Raw genomic sequence first — 13,781 nt, 5'->3', positions numbered from 1 at the left:
TAACTTGTTTTCAATACTCTTATCTCCCCATAGATGAAACTATCTTGTTTGGATCACTGGGTGCCTTAATCACTTTTACATCATTCAATTGCACTTTCAGGTAGGCAAGTTCTTTTACTTTACCTCCAAATTCCACATTGAAACAAAAACAAGGCAAAATAAACCATTGCATCCCAACAACCCAACTGAGAACTCTTTCTCCTAAAGCTATCAAGGTTTTTCAATTATACATGGTTCTTGCTAGGAAGTTTAGAAGGTTTAAACAGAATCCAAAGTGCTTTAATTAATGGAACCCAAGCAAAAGAGGAGTGATATTCCCACTCCCTGCAAGGTTTTCTTCTCTCCTAAACTTCATTTTCCATCCATTTATTCCTTCTGAACTCCTTCTCTTAGACAAAACTTAGAAAGTTTATCAAAGTACAATCCCAACTCCAACCAACTGACATGGTATAGGAGAGAATTTAAATGATTAACCATTCATGGAATTTTTTAGGGAATCAAAAATTCTGAGGAATCAAAGTAACATCTGAGTGCCCCATAAGAGACCAGAAGGTCTGATCTTATTAGACCAGGTGTGATTTCTGGGAGCTCCAGACTGGATGAGGAGCTCCTGAGGCCCACTCTCAGATGTCAAGCATGATGAGCATCTTAGCTCCTGGCTTCTGAGTTGGGAGTGCCTTGTGGGATGGGCCATTCTCTTACCTATCCTTGGAATGCAAGTGTTCAGTCATGGTCTGTTGAGTCGAGATGAGAGTAATGAAAGGCCCCAGGGACCTTGCACCCAGCCTGGTGTTTGCCTCCCCCAAACGCAGTGGATTGATGCAGGATCCTAAAAAGTAGCTTGGTATTCCTATAAGGGACAGTAGAGATGCTGTGCTTGAGTTGTTTCATAAATAGCTGGATACATATGATTTTTTTCCTTTTAAAATGTAATATCCCAAAGGGAAGATTCTGTCCATATCCAAGACATTTCAAATAATAATAATTGCTGTCATTCTTAAAATAAAGGATAGAAATCTATGACGTGAGGCTCATTCCCACCAGTAGGTGTCGCTGTTCCATCATGCTCTCCAGCAAATTCCTTTAGGTTTCCCCTGGAAATATAGATGTTACATAAAAGCTATCTTTTCTTTAAAAAATGGTATACTCTAAAGAGAAGATATAAAATGACTTCTCTTTTTATTTATATTCACTGTAATTCTGAATTTGGCCTTGCTTTTCAGCACTGGTTGCCAATAATGCTGGAGAGCATTTTCAAGATAAACCCCCTTTTCACTCTTTGGTACTTAGATTAGCATTGTTGCTAGGCTTCGCCTCACTTGAATCAGTGGTGCATTTCTGAGCAAAATAGCAATAACTAAGTTTCTAGGTACGTGAGGCTGCTCAAAAGGTCAGACTCTTTCTCCTAATCATTTATTCCCTTGCCTATAAAACCAGGCCCTGGGTTGAGCATTCCCTGGAGTTGCCTCAGGTGTTAATTATTAAGAGATGGGTTAGGAAGCATAACAGTTAAGTATGTAGCCTTTGACTCCAGATATCTGGGTCCAAATCCTAGCTCTGTTTCTTGCTACTGGATTGATTTTCTTCTAGCTCCTTATTCCTTTTGTGCTTCAGTTTCCCCATATTGAAATAACGGTAGGACTAATACTACATGATAAAGTTGTTCTAAAGAATAAATACATCTAAAGTGGTTGGAACACTGCATGGCATGTGATTTGTTATATAAATATCTTTTGTGTATTTAACACATATCTTTTAGAATATATTTCATGTATGTGAAAAATAAAAGCTAGTTCCCATGTTGGCACTGCTGAACTGAGTCGACAAGGTTCCTGAAGGACACGTGTGCACCTTCTTTGTGGTTTGTCTCTCACAAGGTATGGATGTTAGGACAATAAAACTAAATATTGTGGAGGTGTTCCCTGAACTTAGTTATTTCAACCGCTCCGTGCATTTTCATAAGGAAAGAGCCACTAGACGACCTTCCATCCGTCACAACCCAGGAAGCTCCTTTCCATGTGGAGTTGGGTTTCATGGTTTTGTTACAAACATAACTTGAAAAATGGAATAGTGAGTGATATAATTAGAGACCCACGGGTCAATGGGTAAATATCCCACGATGACGATGCACAAAAGTTTTCATGAAGATATCCCAATTTTCCAATCAAGTTTTGACGAGGGACGTCAACCACATGGAGGGAGATGGTTAATAGTGACCACTAAAGATCTACATGCATCAACTCATGTCAGTGTCTCAAACACATTTTAAGTAGGTAGTTTACAGAGGGGAAGAGGAAAGACACAATGGTTAAAGACCATGCACAGTGCTAAATATCTGATATTCATTATTCATGTTGCCCTCACCACCACACGGTCGGCTGAATCGATTGTTGTCCTGATTTTATACCAACTGGGAAACTGAGGTACAGTAAGGTGCCCATAGCTGATAAGTGGCAGAGCCAGGGTTTGAACCCAGCCAGTCTGGCTCCAGAGACAACTCTACTAAAGAGGGAAATAGCCCATCCCATTGAGCTGACACTTGAAACTGAAGACTGCCATGACTGCCTAGAACACCCTGGGTAAGGAGAAGGGTTCTGCTCTATTGTGACCATTGATGCCTCAGTACATGTGCCCAAAAATGAATCGCTTGGTTCCTCAGCCCTCTTGTCTGTTAAACACTATTTCCAGGTGAAACACTTTGAGTGATGTGTGCCTGTGTATGCGTGTATGTATGAGTGTGTGCACCTGTGTCTGAGTGAGTGTGTGTACTTTTGTGTGTGTGTTTAGAGGGAATTAAGCTGGTTTGGTTTTAGGGTAAAGGCCATAACACAGATCACGGACAATGTTCACCCAAGGGCAAATAAATAAATCCTGGGTGCAAATCCCAAATCTATCTGTTCTTTTTGTTAGTGTCACTGGGAAGAGAAGGCTGGCTTTGAACCCACAAGAGTCACTGAGAAGACCCTGAAATGGGGCTGAAATCGGGATGGAGGCTGTTGTCAGAGTTTCTGCTCAATAGAGACATTATAATGCTCTAAATGGGAAAATGAATTCTCCAAGTGAATATGCACACAATGCAGAAAACTGCTACTGATTCTATGTAGAGTTTAATTCTTTTTCAGAGAAGCCTTGAGAACAGAATAAACACATTATACTTGGTTGGTGTATTCAAGAAGTCTCCTCTATAGGAAATGACTTTAGAATGATTATTTTCCCTTTCCTTTGCCAGCACCTGACAATGCACGATAAAAAGCTAGAGTAGGGCATCCACGTCCAGTCCCTGAGGATCTTTTTGTTACACACCGAACCAGAGCCCGAGGCAAAATCAAATTTCTGTAGTCAGAAAACATTTTAAACTTTCTTTTATGCCCCTGCCCTGAGCTTTTTTTTTTTTTTTTAATAAACACTGTTCGCATACTAAATAGTGATCCATACCCAGCAACTTCTCTAAACCTGGAATAGTTCTGCTTTTTGGTCTCTCCTCTTCTACTGAAACTGTTGTCTCAGGGGTCACTGATCCTACTTGTCCCAGAATTCACTGTCACTTTACAGCTCTTATCTTTCATGACCTTTTGGTAGGATTTTACTCTACTGACCATTTCCTCTTCTTGAAACCTTGTCTCCCCTTGGCTTCCATGATGTTATGGCACTCTTCATTTTCCTCTTTCCTCCCTGGCTACTTCTCAGTCTCTGTTGTCTTTGTCCTTTGTGTAGCCCTTCAGTGGTGGTGTTCTTTTCTCTCCTCTCTCCATCTCTCCCCTCTTCTCAACATCTCTTCCAGGGGTTCTGAATACCATCTGTACGTTGGTAGTTCTCCAATCTATATGTCCAGGGTAGATGATCCAGCTACTACTGCCATGACCACTGAAGATTTATTGAGGCATTTTTTTCATCTGTTTCTCCCAATTTTCTATGAAGTAGGTTATATTATTACCCCAGCTTCTGATGAAGAAATAGGTTTAATAACCTATTGCCTGAACTCACACAGCTAATAAGTGACTTGAACCTAGGTTTTCTCTGACTCAAAGCCCGTATTGTTATGGACTCTGCTGCCAACAGTCACAATGACAAATGAAATCTCTGTTCTAAAAAAAAAAAAAAAAAAAAAAAAAAAAAAAAAAAAAAAAAGAAATCTCTGTTCTTAGTTTCAGGTGTGTTAACCCAATTGACAACTATTTCCCCTGTGATCTCCTATGGGTACTTTTTACCTAACACACCTCAAACTGAATTCATCTCTCCTCTGTCACTCAGAGCTATTCCTCTTCTGTGTGCCATGGCACAGTGCAAGCCCCCACCATCTACAAGTGATGCCAGCATCCTTGATCTCTCTCTTTCTCCTTTCTTGCCCAATCAGCCCTCAAAGCCAAATACCTCTCATATCTATCCACCCTTTTGCCACCCACTGAATGTGGGCCATCATCATAACTTTTTAAAAAATATTTTATTTATTCATGAGAAACACAGAGAGAGACACAGGCAGAGGGACAGGCAGGCTCCATGCAGGGAGCCCGACGTGGGACTCGATCCTGGGAATCCGGGATCACGCCTGGAGCCAAAGGCAGACGCTCAACCGCTGAGCCACCCAGGTGTCCCCATCATCATATCTTGCCCAGATTAATGCCTCAATCTTGGAACTGTCTTTCCTGCCCAGTCCTGCTCCTTCCGAGGGTATTATATACTGTAACCAATCAGTTTTCTGAAGTGCAGAGTCCATCCTCCCTCTGCCCTCACTGAAGGGCTCAATTCCCAACGTGGATTGCAGGCACTGTGTGATTCTGCACCCTGCCTCACTCTCCAGGGTTTCCCTCCTCTCCTGCCCCTTTTGCCGCTCACCCTGGTATCTCGCACCCTATGCTCTAGAATTCCTCTCATTCCCTCTCTGTGCCATGTCCTCTCTGGTCTATGAATTTGTGCACATGCTGGTCCCTTTGCCCAGAACATTCTTCTACTTCTCCACCAAGTAACTCCTCTCTGCATTTGCTTTGTAGCTTAGATCACATGTTCTTTGGCTCTGCATATCCCTTGAGACTAGGCTGGGTGCTGCTCCCTCATATGCTCATGGCACTCTGAGCCTTTCCTATTAGAACACTTACCACACTGAGCTGCACGTACTCATTTGCTGTCTTGCTCATTAGTCCCTAAGCTTTTCAAGGACAGTGGCCACAACCATGCCCATGTTTATATCCTTCTATCCCCACTTCCTGGTATGTGGCCGATGGCTTAATAAATATCGGTTGACTCACTGTCTGTCTGGCTAAACCTGGAGTTTCAACTTTCCTGAAACTGTCCAAGAAATGGCCAGGAAGAAATACAGCAAATTGTCGTTCCACTGGTATCGCCACATGTATCAAGCCCAAGTCTGGCTCAACCCCTGATTCAAGGATATCTTTTTGCTGTGTGGATCCCCTGGGTCAGGAAGTATTTACAAGCCAGGTGCAACTCTATAGTAGGGGCATATAGCAGGGGCATCATCCTTTGGAGGGTATCCCTTACAAAGCATACTAATCTAAAAAAGTATAGAGATGTCTGAGATACTGTGACTCAGCCCCTCTGTTCCTGCTGTTCTGCAGCTGTTGCCTTTGTATAAGCCTCATCATCCATGACCTGAGCCACTGTGGCACCTCCCTATTCGTCCTGCCTACTGACTCCCCCCTTTCCCTGGCTGCTCTCCATCCTGCTACTTTGGGGGAACTTCCTGAAACACCAAACTAATCATTGTTGTTTCAACATCTTTGTTGGTTTCTCATTGCCAAGAGATAATGTTGAAGTACCTTCGCAAGACTGTAATTTCACCCTAAACCCATTTTTTTCCATGCCTCACTATACTTATTTTCCTATAATATGCTATGAGCTCTTGGAGAGAAGAAACTATGCTTCATTTATCAATCTAGTCCATTCATCATCCACCAATCAATTCACCAAGTAATGGAGCATCACTATGTGCCAGGCACTAGAAAAAAACTATTGAGAAAAATCAGACATGATTCTTGTTCTCAAGTCGTGAGATAGTCAATAGTAAAAATAATCAATAAATGAGCTTATTTATAAATAAAAATATTCTATTAAGGAAAGGCTGAGGTTTTTATAACAAAGAAGACTGATCTAGACTGGGGATTAGGGATGCTTCTCTGAGGAAGTGATGGTTCATATGAAGGATAAGGAGGAGTTACATAGATGTAGAATGGGGAGAAAAGTTTATATTCCTTCACCTTGACAAAGTTTTCCCTCATTGGATGGCACAGAAGGGGAGCTCAGTAAATATCTGCTGAATGAATCTGGGGTGTTGGGAAAAAAATACTTAAGGAAAAGTCAAGTCAGACCTTGTCTTAGAGGAAGACTTTAAACCAAGCGATGCTGGCAGTTTCTAGGACGTGTTAGAGGAGAGATGAACACAGCCTTTGTTCAAGTGGAGGATGACAGTTTCTGTAGACAGGAGTACAAGTACCAATGTCTTAGGATGCTGGGAAAAAAAATTGCTTCTCTATCTTATCTCAAGTAGAAAGGAAAAAATGAATTGGAAGTTAAATGTAAGAACAGATTAATTTGGGATGTAAGCCTTATCACATAACATTCAGTGGATACCGAAGTTAAACTTTAAACTTTGTCCACTGGGTTCACAGACACCCTGAGCTACCTGAATCTAAATTGCTAAATACAGTGAGTAGCAGGTAGACAGAGTTACTGATGCTTTCAGGCCCTACCTTTGGCACAGTCTGACTTTGGAGTCTTTAAAACACAGCTTTCATTTTCTATTTGCAAATATTTTTGTGTCCAGAGAATCCAGGAGGGCCCCTGTCTTCCTCTAGGTAAAATTCTTCTTAAGTTTTCATGAAGCCCTTAGTTGGGGGATTTCAATCAGGGTCTGCTCTGCTGGGCATATCGTATACCCTGGAGTGACTTTACCAATCTATCCTTTTTTACATAAAGTACAGCTTTCTTTTGCAAAAGTTATAATTTTAAGTAGCTTATGAAGACTGCAGCTTAGTTTTATTTATTGAGGATACTTAATGGTTGGTTAATTCTTTGTAAATAAAAGCAGCAAGGAACACATACTATCATCAAGTTCCTATTTTTACTTCTAAGCAAACAAACATTGATTTGCTTTTCTGCTATTAATGGAAGCATTCTTATGGGATACTGATTGTACCAGGTGTAGGATTAGAATATGAGGAGATACATCTTTGTAATGATAGACACCCACAGTCATAATTGCCTGGTGCATCCTCCAAGGACAGGTAATATGAGGTCACAACTGGTAGCCCTGGTGGCAAAAGTGTGATATTTATAATGGAAAACTTAACATTAATTAGAAAGCAATCAAGTGACAAGGCAGTCTTTGCTGTCGGGAAGGATATATTTTAAAAAGTCAAAACATTGTGAGTCACTCTTTTACAATGCAATTCTCTATTTTGGCTCCACCTTGTTAATTTGCAAACCAGCTTCTACTCTAAGAGAGGAAAGGAAAAGATTTTCACATAAAATCACCGAGCAGATTTCTTTCACTATATGGTTTGCATTCTACAGATTATCATTTAAACTCTTTTTAAACTATTGACTATTTCAGTTGGAAAGAAACTGGAGGAAATACTTTTATTAAAAAAGATTTTATTTATTTATTTATTTGAGAGAAGAGAGAGAGAGAGAGAGAGAGAGAGAGAGAGAGAGCGCCCGCGCGCAAGAGCAGAGGGAGAGAGAAGCAGGCTGAGCAGGGAGCCTGCCCTGGGGCTGGACCCCAGGACTCCCTGGGATCATGACCTGAGCCAAAGGCAGATGCTTAAGGGACTCAGCCACCCTGGTGCCCCACAAATATTTTTTCTAAATTATAAATTATCTTGTTTAATTTGACCTAATCCTAGGACTAATGAAGATAGCTGATCCAAATCTCTTCCTGAAGAAGTTTTAGGTACTAGCTAGAGTCTGAGGATCTTTAGGGGAATAAAAAGCAAAAGAGTCATTAGTTTCTTAAAATATGACGCTTAGATTAACAACTGTAAAAAGCTTAAGAAATTAAGGAATCTGAAATTTTTTTTTTTTTTTTAGTGGAGAATAAAGAGCAAAAGGCATAATGCCAGGTTCTCACTTTGCTTTGTACTTTTTCCCTCCCCTAAAGCTTCTTCAAATACAGTGACCAGTTTTACTTATATGCAGAAATGAACCCTAAGGTATTCAGATGGAAAGAAAAATGGCAGCTCCTTGACAACTTAACAAAAGCATCAAGAAGAAGAAGAGAGAAAATTAAATAGTGGCTGGCTTTCCATGGTAGAAGAGAACAGTCTTGTTCAGGGTTAATCCCATGGATTTTGCCTGGAGTTATCGCTACTGTGGGCAGTGGCCTTACGGGATTCTACACTCCTTCACTGTCACTCTTGATTTGGGTTTCAAATAGCATATTAATTCCTTTGTAAAATTTTTTACAATTTATTTATTCATGAGATACACAGAGAGAGGGAGAGGCAGAGACACAGGCAGAGGGAGAAGCAGGCTCCATGCAGGGAGCCCGATGCAGAACTTGATCCTGGGTCTCCAGGATCGTGCCCTGGGCCAAAGGCAGGCACTAAACCGCTGAGCCACCCAGGGATCCCCTCAAATAGCATATTAATTCCTGATGGTTTTGTGGCTTTGGGGGGCACAATATGTTGCATGTGTTCTGGACTGAGCTGCATAATCAGTCTCCTCAGGGGTCTTGGCGGGTTCAGGGTTAAAGTGGGGCCATTACAACAGACTTAGGGATGTGACTGATGGTCTTAGAGCAAGTGCCCTTGTGAGAATCAAGCCTGCCTCACGCATAGAATAGGTGGAATGTTCTACTTCCTGGTAGACAGTCAAGCTGCATTGTGATATGTGTGCTCTCATGTAATCAGGAGCAAGTGTCTACAGCAGAGGACTGTAGCCAGCTGCCCTGAGCAGCAACTCCACTCTGCATAGGTGCTAGCGCTCTTCTTTTGCTGAAAGCCTTCTTCCCTGTAAAGAATGCCTCACATTATTAAAATTCACAATTTTCTAATTTGCCTATAATTTTAGGTCCTCAGTTTTATTTTTATTTTCTGCAATTATACTTCCAAGAGTCTTTCTTTAAGTTCCATCTGAATGGCTAAAGTGAAGTAGAGGACTGCAGGATTCTGTTAATTGGGAACCTTTGAGGTGGTCAGCCTGGAGGGAGGAAAGGGAAGAGAGAATCCTTAATAAAGCTTTGTGAATCCAACCTCAGAGTGTGTTTCATCAGTCTGCAGCGAGCTTTAAAAAAACTCAGTTATTTTCATTTTCAGAGGCCAAGCTTAACTAGTAGAAGTTTTAGAGAAACTTTTAAAAACATTGGTTCTTTGTCCATTTAAATAAATCATTTGATATAACTGGAGTCAGGAACCCCTTGAAAGTAAGGGTGAACTTTGACAGGTATTTCATGGCTAAAAGACAATCATTGAGTAGTTCTCCAGGTCCATTGTGGAGGAGTTCAGTTATAGCTGCGTCCCATCCATCCATCCATCCATCCATCCATCCATGCACCCAGTGTTTATCTTTGTCCAAGGTTCAAGGAATAGGACAAGATTCCTGTACCTTAGATACGTGTTCTGGTGAAAGAGAATGAGGGAGATGAAAGAGGAGGTAGGGGGAGAAGCAGAGGGCAGGTATCTGAGCAAAGAACTACAATACAATGAGATAAATTTCTAAGTAAATAGAATGTGATAAAGGGATACCAATGAAGAAGACTTTATCTTTTTTTTTCTTATATACCAAAGCTACTTAGTGGTAACCAGATAAGCTAAATTAATTTGTATCTTTGTTTCTTTTTCTTGTCTAATTGTTAAAGAACTCTGAAATGCCAAAGATCATTTCAAGGTGCAAAAGAAAAATGGAGAAAAGTTAATATTATACAGAAAGCGAATAAGTCACTTCGGATAACTAAATTGCAAAGAGTCTAAAACTATTTATACACACTTAAAAATAGCATTGTAGTTGTGCATCTTTGTAACGCTATACTTACCTGTAAGCATATCGATATTGAATAAAAATAATTGGCAATGTGGCCAACTTCTGTATACAAAAGCAAATCATTTAGATAAAAATAGAGTTGAAAATAGAGTAAAGATAGCATAAAATGATAAATGGAAATATTTCAACTACTCTCTACTTCTTAACACCTTTTAAAAATAACCTAGAAATCTATTTTTACTTATACTACTCATATGGGATTTGGCCTGCTATGGACTGTGGTTATTTGCTTATATTTCCATGTGGTTTTATCTCCCCTATTAGTGTATAATCTCCTCAAGGGCAAAGAGCTATAACTTATCTAGCCAAGTACTATATAAAATTAGATTCTGTTTGAATAGAGAAATATATTTTTCATTCTTAAACCTAGACTAGATAGAAAGAGAAACATATTATTTACCTGATCAAGAAGATTTGGCTTCTTAGATGTCTAGCTTTCATGAGGAAGATCATCTTTTCAGAGCTAACCTTTGATTTAGGGTCATGGAATATTTGAGAGGTGTTTCCATCATCTTGAATCTCATTCTGTGGCAAGAAACTGGCATGATTTCTCTTAAGCGGTTTTAAAGGATAAACACGAGAGTTTCAATATTTGCCTTCAAAATAATTTGAAACCAAAGTAATTTTGGACTAGACAGGGAAATATAACTAGAATTTTTACTCTCTGAGTTATTTTTAGTTACATAGTTACAGAAATCTAAATTTTAGAGTTAGAAGTGCATCAAGAGATGATCCAGAACAATCCTTATTTCTGAAGATGAAGGCTCAAGGTAACACGTAATGAGCAGCGATGATGGTACCAAAACTCCAATTTCCCAATTTATGCTTTTTATTTCTTTCTACTATATATTTTTTCACATATAGAGCAAAATAAGAGACAAGCAAACTAATATGCCAATATCCCTTACTAGTCAGCTCTCAGGGACAAAAATCACAGAACAAGTCTGTAATGCAATTCCAAATACTACTGGCCATTATCACTAGTATCCTTAAGCTAGATTGTCTCCAAAGAGCTGGTAAGTCTTTTCTGCAGCAATTGGTTTTTCATTCATTTGTTCATTTTACAATTATTTTGTGAACTTTAGCTGTATGTTAGATATTTCACTATCAGAGTGAAATGATAGTAGACATTTCCGCCAGTGATCATACAATTTGTTCAGTTCCAGCCCTATTGCAGAGGATTTCAATGTGCTTTCTGATGCCCTAGCCTCTCAGCGTCTCAATCTTCTTATCTTCAATTCCTCCCACTTCCTCTGTCTACTTCCGTGGTCCCACCACGACCTTGTTATCTCACCTGGCACTTCTCCATACCTGAAATATCAAACTCTAGAATTGCACACTCTGATGACAGCTTTGTAACCCTCTGGCTTTCCCGTTACTCTACTAGCATGGCACTTGTCTTTGACTCTTCATCATGATATACTGGCCTGTAACACCTCCCTACTTGGGCCAGTTAGCTTTATTTCCTTCTCCATCCAGCTTAGATTCCATTCTCTTGACAATATCTCCAATTCTACTGACCCCCTCACTATCTGCCATTCCAACCCTGCGACAGATTAATCCAACCATGTATCTTTGTAAAGTCTTAGATGTGTTCTCTGGACCACTGCTGAAGAAATGTGCCTGACTGATGGTGGGAGAACCTCAAAGGTCAGAGGCCAGATTGAGTCCCGAGCCCTCAACACTGCTGAACAGTCCTGTCCTACCTTGTTGCTCTGCTCCTTCTTCAGCATTCCCAACACTTCCTGCTGCCCTCAAGACACGAATTCCACACCCACTGTTCTCTATTCACTAATGACCTTGTTATCTATCTCAGCAGAAAGCAGAAGCCCCAGGCTTGAAGTATCTGATTCCTAGCCCGCTTCTCCAACATCACATCATCCACACTTGATTGCTGATGGGAGTGCAAAATAGTGCAACCTGTATGGAAGGCAATTTGGCAGCATCTAGCAAAAGCACACATACCTTGAATCAGCAAACCCACTTCTAGGAATCTATCTGAGAGGTAAAATGGCAAAAGCACAGAGTGACCTATGTACAAGGCTATTAATTCTAGCATTGTTCATAAGAAGAAAACAGGCTGTTGCCAAATGTCTTTCAGTACCATAAACTATAGCACATCCACAGTGGAATACTGTGCAGCTGTGAAAAAGAAAAGGGGAAGCTTTCCACAGACTATAATGGAGTGGTCTTCTGTATTCATTCAGTGAAAAAAGCAAGGCATTGAAGGTTATAATATGCTACTTTTGGTGTAAAAATGGTGGTGAGGACAGAAATATATATACACATTTGCTTACATTAAAAAAAAAAAAAAAAAAAAAAGCAGTGCATGGCTTTCTGACTCTTACATATTGACCACTGCCTGGATGGCCCTGGACAGGCTTCTGCCTCTTTTTTTTTTTTTTTTGAAACTCTGCTGTTTTTTGCCAGTCATTTGCTAAAATGCTCCTAAGATTGTCATTCCACTCAGATATCCTGTTGTACCCTGCTCACTACAATGCCAGAGTCATCTTCTAGCAGGAGTCTGTGCCTCTGCCACCAGCTTCCAGCTCTCTGTCCTTGTGTGGCTGGCTCTCTGTATTCCTGCAACCCTCTCTGACCCCACTTCTAGACTAGAAGTCTAGACTTCTAGACTACTTCTAGACTAGAGCAATGCAGAGGGCCAAAACAATGAAATAAATGATAGTTTCTAAAGCAAATAAGGGAGTGTCTGGGTGGCACAGTTGGTTAAGCAACCTGACTCATTGGTTTTCGCAGAGGTCATGATCTCAAGGTCATGGGATCGAGCCCCACGCTCAGCAGAGTCTGATTGAAATTCTCTCTCCCTCTGTTTTTCCCACATACATTCTCTTTCTCCAAAAAATAAAAAAATAAAATAAAAAAATAAAAAATTAAACAAATAAATAAATAAAATCTTTAAGAAAAAAAGCAACTTATCGGCATTCAGGGCTATTAAACTTACTACTTTAAAATGGAACCTATAGTTTGTTGTTTCCTCTACTCAAGCATGAAAGTTCTCAGTTAAAGCAACTGTCCTTCAGTGGGGTAAATCACTTTCACCGAGCAAAAAATAAATTAAGCTGACAGGCTTTCACTAGGAGAAGACTGTAAATTAAAGGAAATCTAGAATAAATTTATCAGAAGCCAGGCACATTGGTACATGTGAAAGAAACCCTTGGAATCTTATTGGCTTGACATAGTGATGGGTCTGTAATTGATATTCAAAGAATAATTATCTAATATTTGTTGAATTCAGACAGCTTTTATAAAGTTGTCTGAAAAGTAATGTTCATGAGCCCACGAAGAAACAACCTCTTAAAATAAATTTCTAGGTAGCTCAGCAAAATTAGAAAGAAATATAAAAGAGTGAGGAAAACTTCTGGCTTGGTTTGATAAGAGCCCTGGCTTAATTTCACTATACTTGGTGAGTATAGTTTAGGCTAATGTTGCTTTGGCCTCCATAATGCAGGCCAGAGAATAACTATGCCACCAGACAATATAGGTGGTGAGCTTTTCAATGTCAATGGTATTTTTTGCCTATAGTTGTAATCTGTCAGACACCTAGGTGTTCAGTTCCCTTCAGATATATTAGTCCTTGTTAGACATGTAAATCCTCTTGAATTCCATAAAGAAATAAATCCCCATTGAAAAGAAAAACAACAGAATTTGAAGGATGAAACGAAAGATAGCTAAGACAGTCCCCAGAGTCCATGGGCTGCTTTCAGAAAGCCCAAGTAATCCTTAAAATTCTAGAACTATCAAAAAAAAAAAAATTCTAGAACTATCAGATG

General features: G+C 39.9%; 1 protein-coding gene and 1 long non-coding RNA gene across 2 annotated transcripts in view; both read right to left on the bottom strand.

Moving 5' to 3' along the window:
- The window catches only part of KCNB2 (potassium voltage-gated channel subfamily B member 2), a 376,920-nt gene that overhangs the window by 35,355 nt on the left and 327,784 nt on the right, over window positions 1-13,781 (bottom strand). The window lies entirely within an intron of this gene.
- Window positions 8,597-13,699, bottom strand: LOC119866713. Its single transcript, XR_005381094.1, has 4 exons — window positions 12,953-13,699; window positions 11,697-11,910; window positions 10,391-10,542; window positions 8,597-9,150 (listed from the first exon to the last, which is right to left on the bottom strand). It is a non-coding gene; the product is annotated as an uncharacterized LOC119866713 (long non-coding RNA).

The sequence above is a fragment of the Canis lupus genome, chromosome 29 (assembly GCF_011100685.1).
Source record: "Canis lupus familiaris isolate Mischka breed German Shepherd chromosome 29, alternate assembly UU_Cfam_GSD_1.0, whole genome shotgun sequence".
In the NCBI taxonomy this organism is placed as follows: Eukaryota; Metazoa; Chordata; class Mammalia; order Carnivora; family Canidae; genus Canis; species Canis lupus.
This window is presented reverse-complemented; position numbering and strand designations above follow the sequence as displayed.